This window comes from Oryctolagus cuniculus, chromosome 5 (assembly GCF_051225735.1).
Source record: "Oryctolagus cuniculus isolate XC-2025 breed Fujian yellow rabbit chromosome 5, ASM5122573v1, whole genome shotgun sequence".
In the NCBI taxonomy this organism is placed as follows: domain Eukaryota; kingdom Metazoa; phylum Chordata; class Mammalia; order Lagomorpha; family Leporidae; genus Oryctolagus; species Oryctolagus cuniculus.
Window position 1 is genome coordinate 72,775,927 of NC_142871.1, and position 18,493 is coordinate 72,794,419.

General features: G+C 41.1%; 1 pseudogene across 1 annotated transcript; it reads left to right on the top strand.

Moving 5' to 3' along the window:
- Window positions 1-11,999: 11,999 nt before the first annotated feature.
- LOC100347662 (small ribosomal subunit protein uS2 pseudogene) lies at window positions 12,000-12,969 on the top strand (annotated as a pseudogene). Its single transcript, XR_016233837.1, has one exon. The product of XR_016233837.1 is annotated as a small ribosomal subunit protein uS2 pseudogene (transcript).
- Window positions 12,970-18,493: the final 5,524 nt, after the last annotated feature.

The following is an 18,493-nucleotide window of genomic DNA, read 5'->3' on the forward strand; positions in this document are numbered from 1 at the left end:
TCTGTCACCGGAGCCACACAGACTCCAGGTCTGCCATTTGTGACACTTCAATACTTTTATATTCCATTGTCTGAGGGTCTCTTCTCCTTGGATTGTCTTCTACCATCAATCTGATAAGGTAATGAATACCAATGTGTTAAAAACTGATAAATGCTAAGAGACATTTGCCCACTTTTCTAAGGAAGCATGAAGAGTCCATTCTACAGAACCAAAACAATGAATCTCCATAGTGTTATTGGAGTTTAAGATTGTAGTTGGCAGATGGAAGAGTTATTTTAGGTAGAAGGAATTTGCAGCACTCCTAAAATAAAGCCACATGGTCATGAGTCACCTTCTTTGTCCTTCCTTTGAAGACCAGCTCTACCTCTGTGAGCTAGTCAGCTAGGAGATTTCTACTGCACACAATGCCATGGAAATCTTTATTTGTAATTGTGATGTTTTGGAAAGGTTTTTAATGGGATTAGTGTTGTAATGAAGAATTTACTTCTTCTAGTAACAATTTCAATGGAGCTGGCCCTACTCTGGGGTGAATGACCAAGATTGGCCAATGATAGTATTGCACACCATAATGATTGGTCCAAAAAATGCACATGACCTAAGTAGCTCAATCTAAACAAGTGAGCTTCAGCCTCTTAACTGTGGCTAGAATAATGAGAAAAGACAGAAAAAGTTATAGTTCTGATTACCTTAGATATTAAGGGAATAAGCTTTCATCTTCCTGGAGCTGTTTTGTGGGCAGAACGTGCTTGAGAGGAACCCATACAAAGAAAAGTAAAAATAGAATAAAATACAATATGATTGAGCCCCTCTTTTCAGCTGTGCCTCAGGTCTACTCTTGGACATTTACATTGTGTAAACCAAGAAATCGCTTTTCCCCCTTGAGGTTAGTTTGAGTTTCTTTCACTTGAAATAAAATCAGCCATGACTCTTTGAGGATGCTGAAACTCTTAAGAGCAGAGAGTTGAGTTAATCATATGTCTCAGTTCATGGCACATTATCATCATTGATTTATGCAGTCCTCCTGCCTCCCTCCCTCCTTCCTTTCCTTCCTTCTCCTTTATCCCTACATCTCAGTCTCGAGTTTCGTCTCTGTCATAGATTACTATTCTCATATGTATGCATTTGTGCAAAATATATATTGTCTTCTTGAAAAAATGTTTAATTTATGTAAATTACATTGTGTTGAATATCTTATTCTGCTTGCTTTTTCATTCAGTACTCTATATTGATAATTATGTATACATCTAATAGTGCTTCTAATTGCTACATAGGTCTCCATCTCAAGCTCCATTAGGTACAAAATATCATAGTAGGTATTTCAACATAAAATTTAATGTAAGGAATTGCTCATACAGGGTTGAAAAAGCAAACAATTAAGCTGAAGAATAATAGAGGTAATAATGCAGCAAACAGTAGGGCCAAGGAAACAAAAAGTTTACAGTTATTAATACTTTTTTTAAAAAGATAAATTGATTTGAAAGGCAGAGTTACACAGAGAGAGAGAGAGGGACACACAGACACAAACACACACACACGCCCCCCCCCCCCCCCCCAGAGAGAGAGAGAGCGCGCTTTCATTCTCTGGTTCACTCTCCAAATGGTCACAGGGGCCAGGCAGGCAAAAGCCAAGAGCCTGAAATTCTATCTGGATCTGTCATGTGGGGCAGACTATCTTCTGCTGCTTTGCCAGGTGCATTAACAAGGATCTGGAGAGGAAGTAGAGCAGCAGGAACTCCAGCTAGTGGCTTAATGGACTGTACCACAATGCTGGCTCCAGGATTATTAATACTATAAAGCTTGTATGAGTGGTCCCAGGGAGCTAGAACTCATATCTCTGAACTGGGAGTGCGAAGGGAACTGAATAGGCTTGAAGAGTTGAATCACAAACCTTAGGAGGTATTGACAGCTGTTGCTTGTGCCTCAAGGTGCTGTTTCTGGGAGTGCCAGAAAAAGCTGGAGATTGAAACACTGCTGCTGCTGCTTAGGGCAAGTGCTATTGCTTGTTGACACTGACATGGAAAGCAAGGGAGTAAAAGGAACAGTTTCTGTCTACCTTCTCCCTCACTGCCAGTCTCCCTCTACAATCACTTTCTGATAGAATTTAACAATAGTCCAGCTGACAAAGTAATTTGAAGGATCTCAGGCCTAATTTTACAAAGAAAAAAATCTACAAGGGAGAAACTTAGAGTTGGAGGACAATAGCTTAATAATATGCTTCTGCACAAATCAGAACTTCTGCACATATCAGAACTTTTTATGCACATATCAGAACAGCTTGTGCTTCTGAATAGTCAGATGCAAGTTTCTTTCAGAAGACAGACTCAACCTCTGTTCCCTCCTCCCCACCAAAGCAGACCCAACTTTCCAGTAGGTGTTGTTTATATATACAAGTATGAGTAATTAATTCTGCCTCTATTTCAGGCCCCTAAAGACTGAATTGCCAATATTATCACCACCAACACTCCTTATATAAAATATTAGAGATGGAAAAAGAAATAGAAATATATAGGGCAGGCATTTGATACAGTGGTTAAGATGCTGTTTGGGATGCCTAGATTCCATAACAGAATATTTGGTTAAGGTCCCAACTCCACTTTGAATCCAACTTCCTGCTAATGCATACCTTGGGAAAGCAGCAGATGATATCTCAAGTACTTTGGATCCTTCCATATAGACTCATTGACTTCCAGGCTCCTGGCCATTGCAGGCATTTCAGTAGTGAACTAGCAGGTGAAAGGTTTTCTTCTTTATTTCCCTCTCCCTCTCTCTCCTTATCCCTCTCCTCTAGCACTTCCCTCTCCATTCCTCCCCCTTCTTCCTCTCCCACTTGCTCTCCTCACTCCTTTCAAAAAAAAAAAATGGAAATATCCATAGTAAACAAGGAAAAATATATGTAACTGCTATTGGTCATGTTTCTAGAATTGCTCATAAGGCTATAGCTGATATTTGTAACTCTTTTTTCACTATGTACTCCCTATGTTTTTGACTTTCAGCCATCACTTCAGCTACTTATTTATCCTGCCTAAGGTAAATTGTTCCATTTATGAGAGATTTTAACCCTCAATGGTTCTTTTGTTATTATTATTATTTTATTTTTAAAGAGATTTATTTATTTGAAAGGCACAGTGATAGAGAGGGAGAGATGGAGGAAAAAAGAGCTCTTCCATACAGGGGTTCACTATCCAGGGCTGGGCTGAGCTTTGCTGAAGCCAGGAGCCTGGGACTCCATCCAGGTCTCCCACACAAGTAGCAGGGGCCCAAGTATTTGGGTCATCTTCTGTTGCTTTCCCAGGTGTATTATCAGAAAGCTGGAACAGAAGTGGAGCACCTGAGACTCCAATATGGGAGCAAATACTGGCTTAACTTGGTGGCAGATTAGATTAATTTTGGGGGGAGTAGCATTTACTCTTAGAAATAGAATATCTAATGGTTGTCTCAGTGAATCCCCTGGTTTTTCATTACTTGCACTGAATAGCAACAAATTAAAGTTTTTTCTCTCTCTCTCTCTCTGTGTATGTGAGTGTGTTTATGATTTATTTATTTATTTGAAAGAGTTACAGACAGAGGGAAAGACAGACTGACAGACACACACACACACTGCGTGGGTTGGGGGAGAGGGAGAGGGAAGGAGAGAGAGAGAGAATCTTCCATCTGCTTGTCCAGTCCCCAAAGGGCCGCAATTTCCAGGGCTGGGCCAGGCCAAAGCCAGGAGTCTGGAATTTCATCTAGATCTCCCAATTGGTTGCAGGGGCCTTGGTACTTTGGCCATCTTCCACTGTTCCCAGGTGCATTAGCAGGGAACTGAGTAGGAAGCTGAGTAGCCAGGACTTGAACCAGCACTTGTATGGAATGCTAGCATTGCAGGTGGTGGCTTAAACAGCTGGGTCAGAACACTGGCCCCAAAGTTGTCCTTGTTAATCAGAATTAATCATTTCAGTCTCTAGAGTAAGTCTCTTCCTTGCTTATTGGCTCAATGGCATGAAGAGCCCTAAATAAACTAGAGTCTCAGGTTTCAGTTCAATAGAACACTTATTATGTCTGTTTGAGAAAGCATTCCTCCTGTGGGAACTAAGACATTTAAATCAGCAGAGCAAAACCTGGTGGGAGAAAAAGCAAAATTTCTGCTAATGGGTCACCAAAGGGATTAGTAACAGTGGTTCTTAGACTCTTGTATTTTGGCCAAGGGAGAAATGGCACTACATGTTGGTCATTTTATAAATCATAGCCCTAGACCTTTAGGATATTCTAAATTGGAGTGGTCTTGATTCTTTTTTTAAAAAATTAATTTATTTATTTGAAAGTCAGAGTTACACAGAGAGAGGAGAGGTGGAGAGAGAGAGAAAGGTCAAGAGAGATCGAGAGAGGTCGAGAGAGGTCAAAAGAGAGAGAGGTCTTCCATCCGCTGCCCCCCCCCCCCCCCAATTAGTTACAATGGCCAGAGCTGCGCTGACCCAAAGCCAGGAGCCAGGAGCCAGGAGCTTCTTTCTGGATCTCCCATGAGGCTGCATGTGCTCAAGGACTTGGGCCATCTTCTACAGCTTTCCCGGGCCATAGCAGAGAGCTAATTTGGAAGTGGAGCAGCCGGTGCCCATATGGGATGCCAGCATTACAGGTGGCGGGTTTCCCCACTACACCACAGCGCCGGCCCCATCATCATGTTTCTTATAAATCACACTACCATCTCGTCAGGTCAGTTTTATCTAGGTGAAGGGAAATTATGATAAGACTACCATGGACATGAGCTCATTATTGTATGTCTTCTGTTGTATTAATTTCTTTGGTCAGACAAGATGTTATAGAACTAAAAATGTATGGGATCTAGTGAGACTTTTTATAAATCCATGATGGTGGTGCTGGCAGAAATATTAAGAAAAAAGAAGAAAAACCCATTGCTAAAATGTTTGTTGCAGTCAAGAAAAGTTATTTTCACATATGAAGAAAGGAGTTTGCTATAATCAGCATACCACAAAATAGGTGGGTAGTGCCTTTTGGAGGCTCAGTACAGGTCTCTGGGTTTGGCAGTTCCAGATCAGCCATGATGAGGAAAAGCATGGGTTGTTGAACCAGTGTACAGCCTCAGCACCCACAGTCAGCATTACTTTGTTCACTTATTCAGCAAGCACCTGAGTGGCTAGGGAAGCTACTGCCTGGCATCCACAAAATGTGCAACCACTTGCATATGACAATTGGGGTCTCATGAATAGTTGATGTCCTTTGGTGAAGGGATGTTTTACACTGCATGTGAAGTTTATCACAAACATCTCCCTCAGTGTTTCTTGCCATCAATATCCTAATGTTTTCCTTAACTGTCAAACCAAATTATTAGCCACTAGCTATGAATCAATGCAGATGCCTATCTCTGACAATATACAGTTCTGACAAAGAGGGCAACTTCTAAGTTAGTCCCTAAAGAAGGATTTCCCATCATCATTGTCTTCCAGAGACATTCATGACTGGGACTACAATGTTAGATGCCTACTTCAGATTATTAGGTCATGCACACTCAAGATTATTTTCCAGTGATTAAATCAAAGTCAGCTGAACAGCAGCCTTAATCACATCAGCAAAATCCCTTTGCTTTTGCCTTAAAAACTAATATGGAATTGATGTTCCATCATAGTTACAGGACTTACCCAGAGTGAAGGGAAGGGGGATATCTAATACTGAGTTTAGTGATGGTCCTCCTACAATAATATTGTCCTTTTTTTTTTTTTTTAAAGATCTATTTATTTGAAAGGCAGAGTTACAGAGAAAGAGAGAGAGAGGTCTTCCATCCGCTGGTCCACTCTCCAGATGGCCAAAATGGCCAGAGCTGGGCCCATGTGAGACCAGGAGATAAGAGCTTCCTTCAGGTCTTCCATGCGGGAACAGGGACCCAAGGACTTGGGCCATCTTCCGCTGCTTTCCCAGGCCGTAGTAGAGAGATTGGAAGTAGAGCAGCCATATGGGATGCCTGCATTGCAGGAGGTGGCTTTACCTGCTATTCCACAGTACCTGCTCCTCTACTCATCTTGTTCAGTATTTTCTTTTTTTAATCATAAAAGGGCATTAGACTTTGTTAAATGATTTTTCTGTATCTACTGAGGCAACTGAGGAGCTTTTTCCCCTTCATTCTATTAATATTGTGCTTGATTGATTTTGATTTTCATATATTGAACCAACTTTGCATCCTGCCATAAATCCCACTTGCTCATGGTACATAATCATCATTTTTATGTTATTAGATTTGGTTTGTTAGTATTTTGTTCAGGTTTTTACATCTGTATTTATAAGAGATATTAACAGTTTTCTTTTTTATGACAGTTATCTTGCTTTGGTGTCAGTATAATACTTGTTTCATGGAATGAGTTAGGTTGTTATATTTTCTATTTTTTTGGACGAGTCTGACAATGGTTAATGTTAATTCTTCTTTAAATATTTTGTAGCATCCACCAGGGAAGTTTTCTTATTATTTGGTAAGGTCCCTTTGTATGGTCTCAGGTTAAATGGTCATTTTAAAGTTCTTTGCTACTGTGCAAAGTGAATACTACCTCTGTGAGTGTGTGTGTATATATGTATATGTAATTTGTGACACACGAAAGCAGACCTCACATAGGGCATAAATTCAATTCTCAGCATATACTTATCAGAAGACCCTTTTATCTGACCCAGGAAAGTTCGACCCTGAATAACCTTGCTAAGTCCAGTTGGGTCACTAATCTTGCCATCCTATGGATCTATACAATGACATTGCATAGTAGGATGAAAAATTCTGGTAGGTGGAACCAGAGACTTTTAAAGGAAATGAATACATTTTATTGTATAGTTTAGTTACCAGTTACATTATAATGATTCAAATACTTGACTGATTTTATGTTTTGATCTACATTTTATGTACTTATCTGTATTTTTCTTTCATGCCATTTGGTACTAACATAGAGCTTCCTGGGAGAATTTTCTTTTAAATGCCACAGTAATTCCATCAAAATATTTAATGAATATGAATTTGCTGGTATGTATACATAAAAATCACAAGAAAAATATATAAATAGTAAGAAAAATATATACATACTTTTAAGCTGTTTGCAATGATGCAGAAAATACATTGCAGAATAAATTTACTGAATATCTCACCCTTAAAAGTGAGAGTTTCTGCCATTGTCTTGCAGAGTTTTGAACATTCCAGCATTATTTAGGCAAGAGGAGCAAGCAAAGCATTATCACCACATGCAAGGGGATATAAGAACAAACATTCATTGAAATTGAAGCAGGAGGTACTAGTTACTGAGAAATGACCATATACAGATAGAAGCTAAAAGGAAGTATTTTTTCACTGGCTTCATGATTTTTGTACAGTACTCAGGCAAGGCCAAATTGCCCATTGTACATTGACTATTTAGGACATGATTCTGTATTTATGGAATTATGATGCTAATGGAACACTTTGTTCTTTTCTTCCATTGCAAACACACAAACAAAATCTTATCTTTCCTTACGATGTTCATCTATATAACTAAAAAATCTTTAATTTAATTGACCAAGAAAACTTTTTTCTTTTCTTCATGTTGCTTTATTGCAACAAAACATTGAGCTCTTAATATATACTAAGGAAAGTAAAGGTGACTGAGACACCATGTGAGAAGATGGGATTAGAAAGTAAGTATGACTCTGGTTCTCAGCGTTCAAGAGCTCACAAGCCTAGAGGAGGAAGATGGCCAGGTAAGGATTACAATATGGCCTGTGACATCCTTCATAATTTACTGACTGGATTTACTCATCCATTCTATTTAGCATGTTCTCTGCATGCAAGGTGTAGTGTGAAGCCTCTAAAGCAAACGGCCTCTCTGCCTTGCTTACACTGAAAATTTGGGAAGTTTAAAAATGGTGTCTTGGACCACCCTCAGAGATAATCATTTAAGTGGTTTGAGTGCAGGTTGAGTATTAGGAGTTTGAAAAACTCAGTGATTCTGATGTGTAGACAAGGTGGAGAAGCACCATTCTAAAAAGATGAAGACATTTTCTGTGTCCCAGGAAACTCATAACTTCGTGGGAGAAACAGATGAGCAACCTGACAATTATAATCCAGAATTGAAAGCCTATGATAGAGGTAAGTGTGTGGAGTGATGGTTCTTGTTCCCATTTTACAGATGAAGAATCTGAGGATCTCAAATGTTAATGGATTTGACCAATATAGACTGAGTAGGTGATAGAGCCGGAATGTAAACCTAGGTGAGTATGACACCATCAACCCAATCCACTACACTCTGCCTCATGATGGAAAGAATAAGAAGAAATGGGACTGTCTGTTCTCATTATTTTACAAGGGGATTCACAGTGTTTTTGTATTTGTTAATAAGGACACACTACCTACAAGAATTTCTAAGTGAAAACTACAATAGTAGTATAAAAATAAGCAAAAAGTACTTTTATGATTCCATATTCTCAAATTATTTACTGAAACACATATTTGTACATTAGGGAAATTCTGTGGTCGGTATATTTTAACATGATTCCTATGTCTCTAAGAATGCTCAATGAACAGAGTTGGGCAATGCTTCTTTATCATTCTCATGAAAATACGAGAATAAGTGAGTTCAATTCTGTAATTCAGGGTGGAGATCTCTTTGAAAAGCTGGTCTATCATGATTAAGTCTTGAAATATAGACCACCATGTAATTTGGACACCCCTCAGCCTTTTTTGAAAGTGCCATTCTACTTACACTCTTGTGCTTTTCCAGAGACTTTACAGATTCCTCTTATTTTTTTTATGCAGGAAACTAAAAATCTGAATTCAAAGTTTCTGTTTAAATAACTTTTTAAAAAATTTGTGTTTTTGAAAATTTCTGCTGTGGAAAAACATATCAGCTCATCACAAAAAGAGTATACGCTACCAAAATGTAAAAGAACTGCTGCATTTTGCACTCATGTTTTGTACATCAGTAAGTTTGTGCAAATTGACAAAGAAAACTGAAGCAGCATCTCTGTAGTGTCCACCTGGGGGGTCTCTTGAGTGAGAATTCTGAGGAAAACTCTAGAAGAAATACCTTGCCCTTGCCAAAACAAGACTAGATCTGGAGATGACAAAGTGTGAAACAAAGGCTAATTCTACCATTTTAACTAGATTGCAGCAGCAGCTCAGTAAAAACAAGAAATTCTAGGTAGAGATCAAGTTCTAATGGCGAATTTTAAAAAGAAAAAGATCTTCAGTGATATAAAAAATTAATGGAAAAACAGAACTCAAAGATAAGTTTTTAGTGCAAAAATTGAAATCTATGCATAATTTTTCATAATATGCATTTTCTATGAAGTTTTTGAAGCTCTCTTATACTTCATGAGAGAATAAACATTTAAGAGTGTCATTGAGATATTATAATGCATTTGATTCAGAGATTTTAGAATGTCTGAAACTAAAATATCACAATGATTCAAATTATGGGTATCTGTAGGGGTTCTTTTAAATATCTTGTAGCTATTTCATTTTTTATCTGTGAGAGTCTATTGAGCTAATTGTATGAAAAAGTCCCATAAAGTTCAAGACAACTTTTCTCTTTTAAATCTCGTAATAATAATAAGCAATGGTTATTGCTTTTGTTATTGTCTAATAAAAACCAGTTCTTTTTGTTTTAAAAGATTTATTTATTTGAAAGCCAGAGGTACACAGAGAGAAGGAGAGTGAGAGAGAGAGAGAGAGAGAGAGACAGAGAGAGAGAGGTCTTTCATCCGCTGGTTCACTCCCCAATTGGCTGCGATGTTCTGAGCTGTGCTGATCTGAAGCCAGGAGCCAGGAACTTCTTCTTCTGGGTCTCTCATGTGGGTGCAGTGGCTTAAGGACTTGAGCATTCTCCATTGCTTTCCCAGGCCACAGCAGAGAGCTGGATTGGAAGTGGAGCAGCTGGGAGTTGAAGAGAGGTGACCCTACTCACTACGCCACAGAGCCAGCCCCCAAACCAGTTATTTCAATCCATGCATTTATAAACAACCACAAATCAGTTGTCTTTCCTTTTTGGTTATTTTAAATAGACTGGGCCTCGCCTGGAAATTTAACCAGGTAACTCAGCATGAGATACCCTATTCTTAGCATTCCATTCTGAGGAAGAAGTTTATGAATTTTGGAAAGGACTTGTCCATGATAAAAAATTGCACTTGTGATATGAAGTTTGTTTTACATGCAAATTGTGTTTTTAATTGTGCTGTTGTATAGGAATGATAGTATTGAGAATTGATTTCAGTATTTGGAAGGATGCAAGTACTGACTTCCTACTCCAAAAGCAACTGCCTTAACAATACGAAAGTCCTGTTATTCTACATACCAGGAAATTTGGAGACAGGGTAGCCCCAGAATTGTTGATTCATTGACTCATTAACTCATTAAGAACCAGGTTCTTGCCAACATTTTTTTGTCTGCTATCTCTAGCTCTGTTGCTGGCTAGCTTCCCAAGGGTTACAATGATGACTGCTGGGCTTCCAGGGATTGCAAGTGGATGCTTTAATATCCACTATCAGTAGAAGAAAAATTATTTCATCTCACATGTCTCTTTATTGAGAGGCTAAATAAATTTTCCCCAAGTCCTCAGCAGACTATGTCCATAGATTGGAAGTGGCTGATTCTCATGGGCCTAAGCCAGTTGTTAGCAAAGGAAATAGGATCAATCTTTTTTGAAAATTCCAGTCTAGTGCTAGTATTTATTTGATAAATATACAAAATATAGATTTTTTTTAATATCACCTCAAGTCACACATGGAGTATGGGCACTTGAATTAAATCGGGACCTCCCTTGGTAAGGAAGAAGGGTTGGATGCTTTGCTAGTTGAACTAAAACAAGTGACTCTAAGAATAAAGGAAGTGGTAGAGGAAAGAGTGAGGATAAAAAGAACAGTTCAAGGAAATGGATCTCAAAGAGGATGTTCTTTAAGAACAGATGGCACTTGCAGCTGCAGGAAGCTAGTGGCAACAGACTAGAAGGACTTTATATCTAGCTATCCTGGGTGGGCATCTATGCACATCAGATCAGGAATGTAGGTAAAACAGAGAGGGGATGTAGAAGCTTCCTGTACTGGTCATCCAGTTAGTATCAATTTTTCCTCTTAAAAACAATTAAGGGGTTGGTATCAATTTTTCTCCTTTAAAAAAACAATTAAGGGGCCAGTGCTGTGGCGTGCTGGGCTAAGCCTCTACTCCCAGCTATTCCTCTTCTGATCCAACTCTCTGCTGTGGCCTGGGAAGCACAGTGGAGGTTAGCTCCAGTACCTGTGTGGGAGACCTGCAAGAAGCTCCTAGCTCAGATGGGCCCAGCTCCAGCCCTTGCCAAGAGCCAGGAAACAGGAGGTGGGAGCCACCTCTGGTCTCCCACACAGATGCAGGCATTTGTTGAGTGAACCAGCAGCTGGAAACTCTCTCAGTTTGCCTCTTTCCTCTCTCTACCCCTCAAATCAAAACAAGAGAAACCAAAAACCTAGAAGCAGAGAACTGAACATAGCCACAGGGCATGTAGGGCCAAGTGTGGGTTTATTTCACATGGAGACTGTTCAAACATATTTGTACACAGAAAGACTATTAGGAAGGAAGGGGTTGGTATTACAGAAGAAGGGTCATATATGTAGATGGGAACAGATGCTGAACACTCGTGGTTCAGACATGTTGATGAGGGGGCTTGGAGTGAGGACATTAATGATTTTCGGTTTACCAGAAGCAAGCACATCAGGTTGCCAAAGGACAAGTATAACAACATATGAATTATTTTTTAGAAAAAGGTTATTTTATTTATTTAAAAGGCAGAGTTAGAAAGAGGGAGAAAGAGGGGGAGGGAGGGAGAGAGAGAGAGAAATAGAGAGAGAGAGAGAGAGATCTTTCATCTGATGGTTCACCCCTGATATGGCAGTAATAGCTGGAGCTGGGCCAGACTGAAGCCAGGAGCTAGGAGTTTTATCTGGGTCTCCCATACGGGTGCAGGGGCCCGAGGACTTGCTTTCTTCTGTTGCTTTCCCAGGCACATTAGCAGGGAGCTGGATCAGAAGTGGAGTAGCGCCTTTCCGCGCTACCCGGCGAGGGGTCCATACGGCGTTGTTTTTGATTCCCGGCGTAACTTAAGGGGAAGCTGTCACAATGTCCGGAGCCCTTGATGTCCTGCAAATGAAGGAGGAGGACGTCCTCAAGTTCCTTGCAGCAGGAACCCACCTAGGTGGCACCAACCTTGACTTCCAGATGGAACAGTACATCTACAAAAGGAAGAGTGATGGCATCTACATCATCAATCTGAAGAGGACCTGGGAGAAGCTGCTGTTGGCGGCTCGTGCTATTGTGGCCATTGAAAACCCTGCTGATGTCAGTGTGATATCCTCCAGGAACACTGGCCAGAGAGCTGTGCTGAAGTTTGTTGCTGCCACTGGAGCTACTCCCATTGCTGGCCACTTCACACCTGGAACCTTCACTAATCAGATCCAGGCAGCCTTCCGGGAACCACGGCTTCTGGTGGTTACTGACCCTCGGGCTGACCACCAGCCTCTCACGAAGGCATCTTACGTGAACCTGCCTACCATTGCTCTGTGTAACACAGACTCGCCTCTGCGCTACGTGGACATTGCCATCCCGTGCAACAACAAGGTCTGATGTGGTGGATGCTGGCCCAGGAGGTTCTGCGCATGCGTGGAACCATCTCCCGTGAATACCCCTGGGAGGTCATGCCTGATCTCTACTTCTACAAAGATCCTGAAGAGATTGAAAAAGAAGAGCAGGCCGCCGCTGAAAAAGCTGTGACCAAGGAGGAGTTTCAGGGTGAATGGATGGCCCCAGCGCCCGAGTTCACTGCTACTCAGCCTGAGGTTGCTGACTGGTCCGAAGGCGTGCAGGTGCCCTCTGTGCTTATTCAGCAGTTCCCCACTGAAGACTGGAGTGCTCAGCCCGCCACCGAAGACTGGTCTGCAGCGCCCACTGCTCAGGCCACCGAGTGGGTGGGAACAACCCCTGAGTGGTCTTAGGCTGCTTGTCACGCGATCTCACGCAAACATGGAAATGAGGTTGACGGAAAATAAACATCAGTTTCTACAGAAAAAAAAAAGAAGTGGAGTAGCCAGGACATAAAATATGAATCCTTAAAATAGAGGAAAAGAGGTTTAACATGGGGAAGACAATAACCCTAAAGTGCAGTGGTTGTGATTATGGGTGTTACCAGGCTGAAAGTTATATGGCAGGTGAAATGCAAAGGAGAAGGTGTAAACTACCTACCTCATTATGTAGAAGATAAAATAGGAGAGCCTCAAAGTGGAGGCAATTTCTCACTTCTAACTATTGCATATATAATATGAGTAGCAGAATGGACAATCTTAGTGACTATTTCATCACACATGGAGTAGTCTGATACATATGGATTATTCTTCTAATGTTCTTTGTAAAAGGCCAGGTCATGAAGGGAAGTTGCCTAAATATTTAATGTTTTTATGTTTAATATGATGCAGATTAGTACTTAGACATAAAAATAATCCAGGCAGATTGGAACTTAATGTGAAACGTAGCCGGGTGATTCCATGAAGCCTGGAGTACATTAGCTATACTCCACTGTGGGTTAAGGACAGTCTACCTCTTTAGTAACCAGGGAGCAAGTATCAATAAATTTATTATGAAGGCTAAGGAGGCTACTTTGTGTTCTAGTCCTGATGGGAAATGGAGATTCACAGACAGAACTGCATGCAGAGCCAGTGTTTTCCTTACAAGGCAGCCAAATCAGTGAGATTAAGATTACCCAAGAAGCATGACAGGGATGATTTTAGCTTCATTTGTTTTCAGAGAGGTGCTATCCATAGCAAATATGGATAAAACATTATCCAATATGCAATATCCAAAAATACCCAATATGCAAAAATATTAGGCTGCTGCAGTGTTAGATACTAGCTTGCCATAATGCATGGGGCATCTAGCATACCTCTCACATCATAGACTAGAGTGGACTCAGGGATGGAATTATTTGTTTTTGGTCTCTTAAATGTTGGAAAATATCTGTACAGAATTGTAACTTTTATTAAAAAATTTGGGTTTGCTTGTAGGATCATGTGGAATATAAAAAAGATAGCCATCTGACTTTTAGTTCAGCAAAATAAGCAAAACACCACAATTAAATATAGAAAAATTAAATGTCACATGTTTTATAGCTAACTAAGTAGGCACTGATGAAAATTTTCCAGATACAGTGGAATTAAGATGGCAGATAAGGAGGGAACTTACTGCTCTAGTCTAGGAGAAGATAGTTTTTAAAAAAGTGAAGAGAGTGTAGTCTCAGGGAAGAGTTAGGGAGAAAATGGCTGAGGAAACTCCACGCAAATTACAGGGACACAGTGGACCTACATGAAGGGCTTGGACACCCACAACTCAGGACCCCAGCAGCTGAGAGTATCTGTATCAGCTCTGGAGAGTGAGGCAAGACCAGATTGTAGCAGCCCAAGCCACTGACGATAAAGCTGCTGGAATAGCCTGGAGGGAGTCCAGCTGGGACCTTACGGAGGAGGTGTACCTGCCAAATTAGAGGAGAAAAAAAGTGGGGGGCATGTTTCTCTCTCCTCCATCACCCTGCAATGGCATCCTGTAGCAAGTCCATAGAGAGCGCACACCATTTTGGATACATGTAACAGCTATGACAGCTCGTGTCTGCACCCAACAACCAGCCAAGAGGAGACTTCTGAGTCTGCTGGGGAAAACCGATAGGGGGCTGGGTGCTCTTGACTGTGGGAGGCTTCTGTGCTGGGACTGTGAAAACACTGAGGCTGGGTGAGAAGGCACAGGGTGTGGCTAGGACTTTGAGCAGTCACTGTGGGAGGCTCTACATGCTCAGGACTCCCTGATTACCTGGTGAGGGATATTGCTAGGGAATCTGCTTACACTGAGGACTGCACAGATCCTTTGATCCTTGTGGAAGCATGGATGGATATTATACCCACTGGGGTCAGTGCCCAGGTACTGGTGTCCTTTGAGGAGAGGAGATGAGTTTATACCAACAGAGCAGAACAAACTTCTTCTTGGATTCACATACACACACACACAAAGAGGAGATTTACCATGCCCAACCTGGGTGTCACCTTAACACCCCCTTCATGCTGGAGCACTGAACAGAGCTCTCTGGCCACACCCACCATATGCCTCCAGGTATTCCCTAAAAGCAGACAGAGACAGAGTCCAATAGTACAAAGGTAAAAACTGCCACAGTAAAAAAGAAGAAACCAATGAATATCTCCACAAATGCCCAATATTAAATGCACCAATTTAAGAAACAAGAATAAGGAACACAACATGATGCCCCAAAAGAATACAATACTTCAATACTATATTGTGATGATAAGGAATTTGAGGAAATGCCAGAAATAGAATTCAAAAAATTGATTGTGGATTACTTAGTGTCGCTCCCCGTCTTTGTGGAGGAACGACACAGGACCCTGCGCTGTTCTTTCGTCTGCTCGGCCCTTCCCGGGTTTGCTGCTGGTTCTTCCCGGGTTGGCTACTGTCCCTTCCACCTCCGTGGAAGGGCGGTTCCCCCTGGCCACTTTCCCCACTTCCGCAGGGGAACGGCACACCGCCGGCCGGCTCTCTCGGGGGCTGCACAGGTGTTCCCCTTAGATGTTCGCCTTAGATGTTCCTGGTGCATGCCGTCTCTCTCCTCCTTTATAGTCCTCCTCCGCCAATCCTAACTCGGCTGCCCACACGCCGAGTACGCTGCTCTCCTCCAATCAGGAGCAAGTCCTACAGTTTATTGGCTGAACTGGAGGCAGCTGTGTAGAAGCTGTTTTCTTCTCTCCCAGCACCATATTGTGGGAGAGCAGATGCACAGAATAAGTCTTAATTCCAGTAACTTAGTCTAGTCCGAGTTGCTCCCCACACTTAGAAGTAATCAGAAGCAAATGCATGAACTAGTGAAATCCATACATGACATGAAAAAAATTTTTCCCATGAAATTAAGATCTTAAAGAGAAATAAAAATGAAATCTTAGAAATGAAGAATTCAACAGAACAAATAGAAAATGTAGTGGAAAGCCTTAACAACAGAATTGGTGACCAGCACTGCGGCTCACCAGGCTAATCCTCCGCCTGCGGCACTGGCACCCAGGGTTCTAGTCCCAGTTGGGGCACCGGATTCTGTTTCGGTTGCTCCTCTTCCAGTTCAGCTCTCTGCTGTGGCCCAGCAAGGCAGTGGAGGATGGCCTAAGTGCTTGGGCCCTGCACCCGCATGGGAGACCAGGAGGAAGCACCTGGCTCCTGGCTTCAGATCAGCGCAGCATGCCAGCCGTAGTGGCCATTTGTGGGATGAACCAATGGAAGGAAGACCTTTCTCTCTGTCTCTCTTTCTCACTGTCTAACTCTGCCTGTCAAACAAACAAACAAACAAACAACAGAATTGGTGAAGCAGAAGAAAGAATATCTAACTTAGAAGACAAATTTCAGGAAATCATGTAGTCAGACCAAAAACAACAAGAAGAAATTAGAAAACTAAAAAAAACACTGTTGGGGAGCTAGAGGATACTATCAAATGACCCAGAATATGGGTTCTAGGAGTTCCTGAAGGAGCAGAAAGAGAAAGGATTAGAAATCCTTTTTAGTGAAATAATAACAGAAAACTTCCCTAATTTAGAGAAAGAAATGGACATCAAAGTATAGGAAGCACATAGAACTCCTAATAGATATGACCAGAAAAGATCTTTATTGTGCCACATTGTAATCAAACTCTCCACAGTAAAACATAAAGAAAAGATTCTAAAATGTGCACAAGAGAAATGCCAGATTACTTTCAGAGGATCTCAATTAGACTCACAGCAGACTTCTCATCAGAAACTCTACAGGCTAGGAGAGAATGGTGAGATATAATCCAAGTCTTAAGAGAAAAAGAACTTTAAACCTAGAGTATTGTACTTTGCAAAGCTCTCATTTATGCATGAAGGCAAAATAGAGACCTTCCATAACAAACAGAAATTGAAAGAATTTTTTACCACCTATCCAGCCTTGGAAAAGATGTTTAAGGATGTGCTGCACACAGAAACAGAAACAGCGTCATCATTATGAAAAAAGGTAAAGGAAGAAAATCTCCCAGTGAAATTACAAAGAAATCCAAAGTAAAAAATAGGCTTAATTCACTCAGCATAATGTTTTCCAAATTCCTCCGTCTTGTTGCAAATGACCAGATTTTGTTGTTTTTGACTGCTGTATAGTATTCTATAGAGTACATGTCCCATAATTTCTTTATCCAGTCTACCACTGATGGGCATTTGGGTTGGTTCCAGGTCTTAGCTATTGTGAGTTGAGCTGCAATAAACTTTAAGATGCAGACAGCTTGTTTGTTTGCCAATTTAATTTCCTTTGGGTAAATTCCAAGGAGTGGGATGGCTGGGTTGTATGGTAGGGTTATCTTCAGGTTTCTGAGGAATCTCCAGACTGACTTCCATAGTGGCTTAACCAGTTTGCATTCCCACCAACAGTGGGTTAGTGTCCCTTTTTCCCCATATCCTTGCCAGCATCTGTTGTTGGTAGATTTCTGTATGTGAGCCATTCTCACCGGGGTGAGGTGAAACCTCATTGTGGTTTTGATTTGCATTTCCCTGATTGCTAGTGATCTTGAACATTCGAACATTTGGCCATTTGGATTTCCTCTTTTCAAAAATGTCTATTGAGGTCCTTGGCCCATCTCTTAAGTGGGTTGTTTGTTTTGATGTTGTGGAGTTTCTTGATTTCTTTGTAGATTCTGGTTATCAACCCTTTATCTGTCGCATAGTTTGCGAATATTTTTTTCCCATTCTGTCGGTTGACTCCTCACTTTCCTGACTGTTTCTTTGGAAGTACAGAAACTTCTCAATTTGATGCAATCCCAAATGGCTTTGACTGCCTGTGCTTCTGGGGTCTTTTCCAAGAAGTCTTTGCCAGTACCTATATCTTGCAGGGTTGCTCCAATGTACTCTAATAATTTGATGGTGTCAGGTCATAGATTTAGGTCTTTAATCCATGTTGAGTGAATTTTTGTGTAAGGTGAAAGGTGGGGATCTTGCTTCAATATTCTGCACATGGAAATCCAGTTTTCCCAGCATCATTTATTGAATAGACTGTCCCAAAGGGACAAATATATGTTCTCCCTGATTGGCGACAACTAACTGAGCACCAAAGGGGAAACTTGTTGAAGTGAAATGGACACTATGAGAAACAGTGACCTGATCAGCTCTTGTCCTGACTGCTGATGTACAATGTAATACTTTATCCATGTTAGTATTTTTTTGTTCTAGTACTATTGGTTGAACTCTGTAATTAACACACAATTATTCTTAGGGGTATAAATTTTAACTGAAAAGTGATCCCTGTTAGGAATCTGGAAAGCATTATGCTGAGTGAAATAAGCCAGTCCCAAAGCGACAAATACCATATGTTCTCCCTGATCGGTGACAACTAACTGGACACCAAAAAGGAAACCTGTCAAAGTGAAATGGACACTATGAGAAATGGTGACTTGATCAGCCCTTACCCTCACTGTTGATGAACAACTTGATACGTTATCCC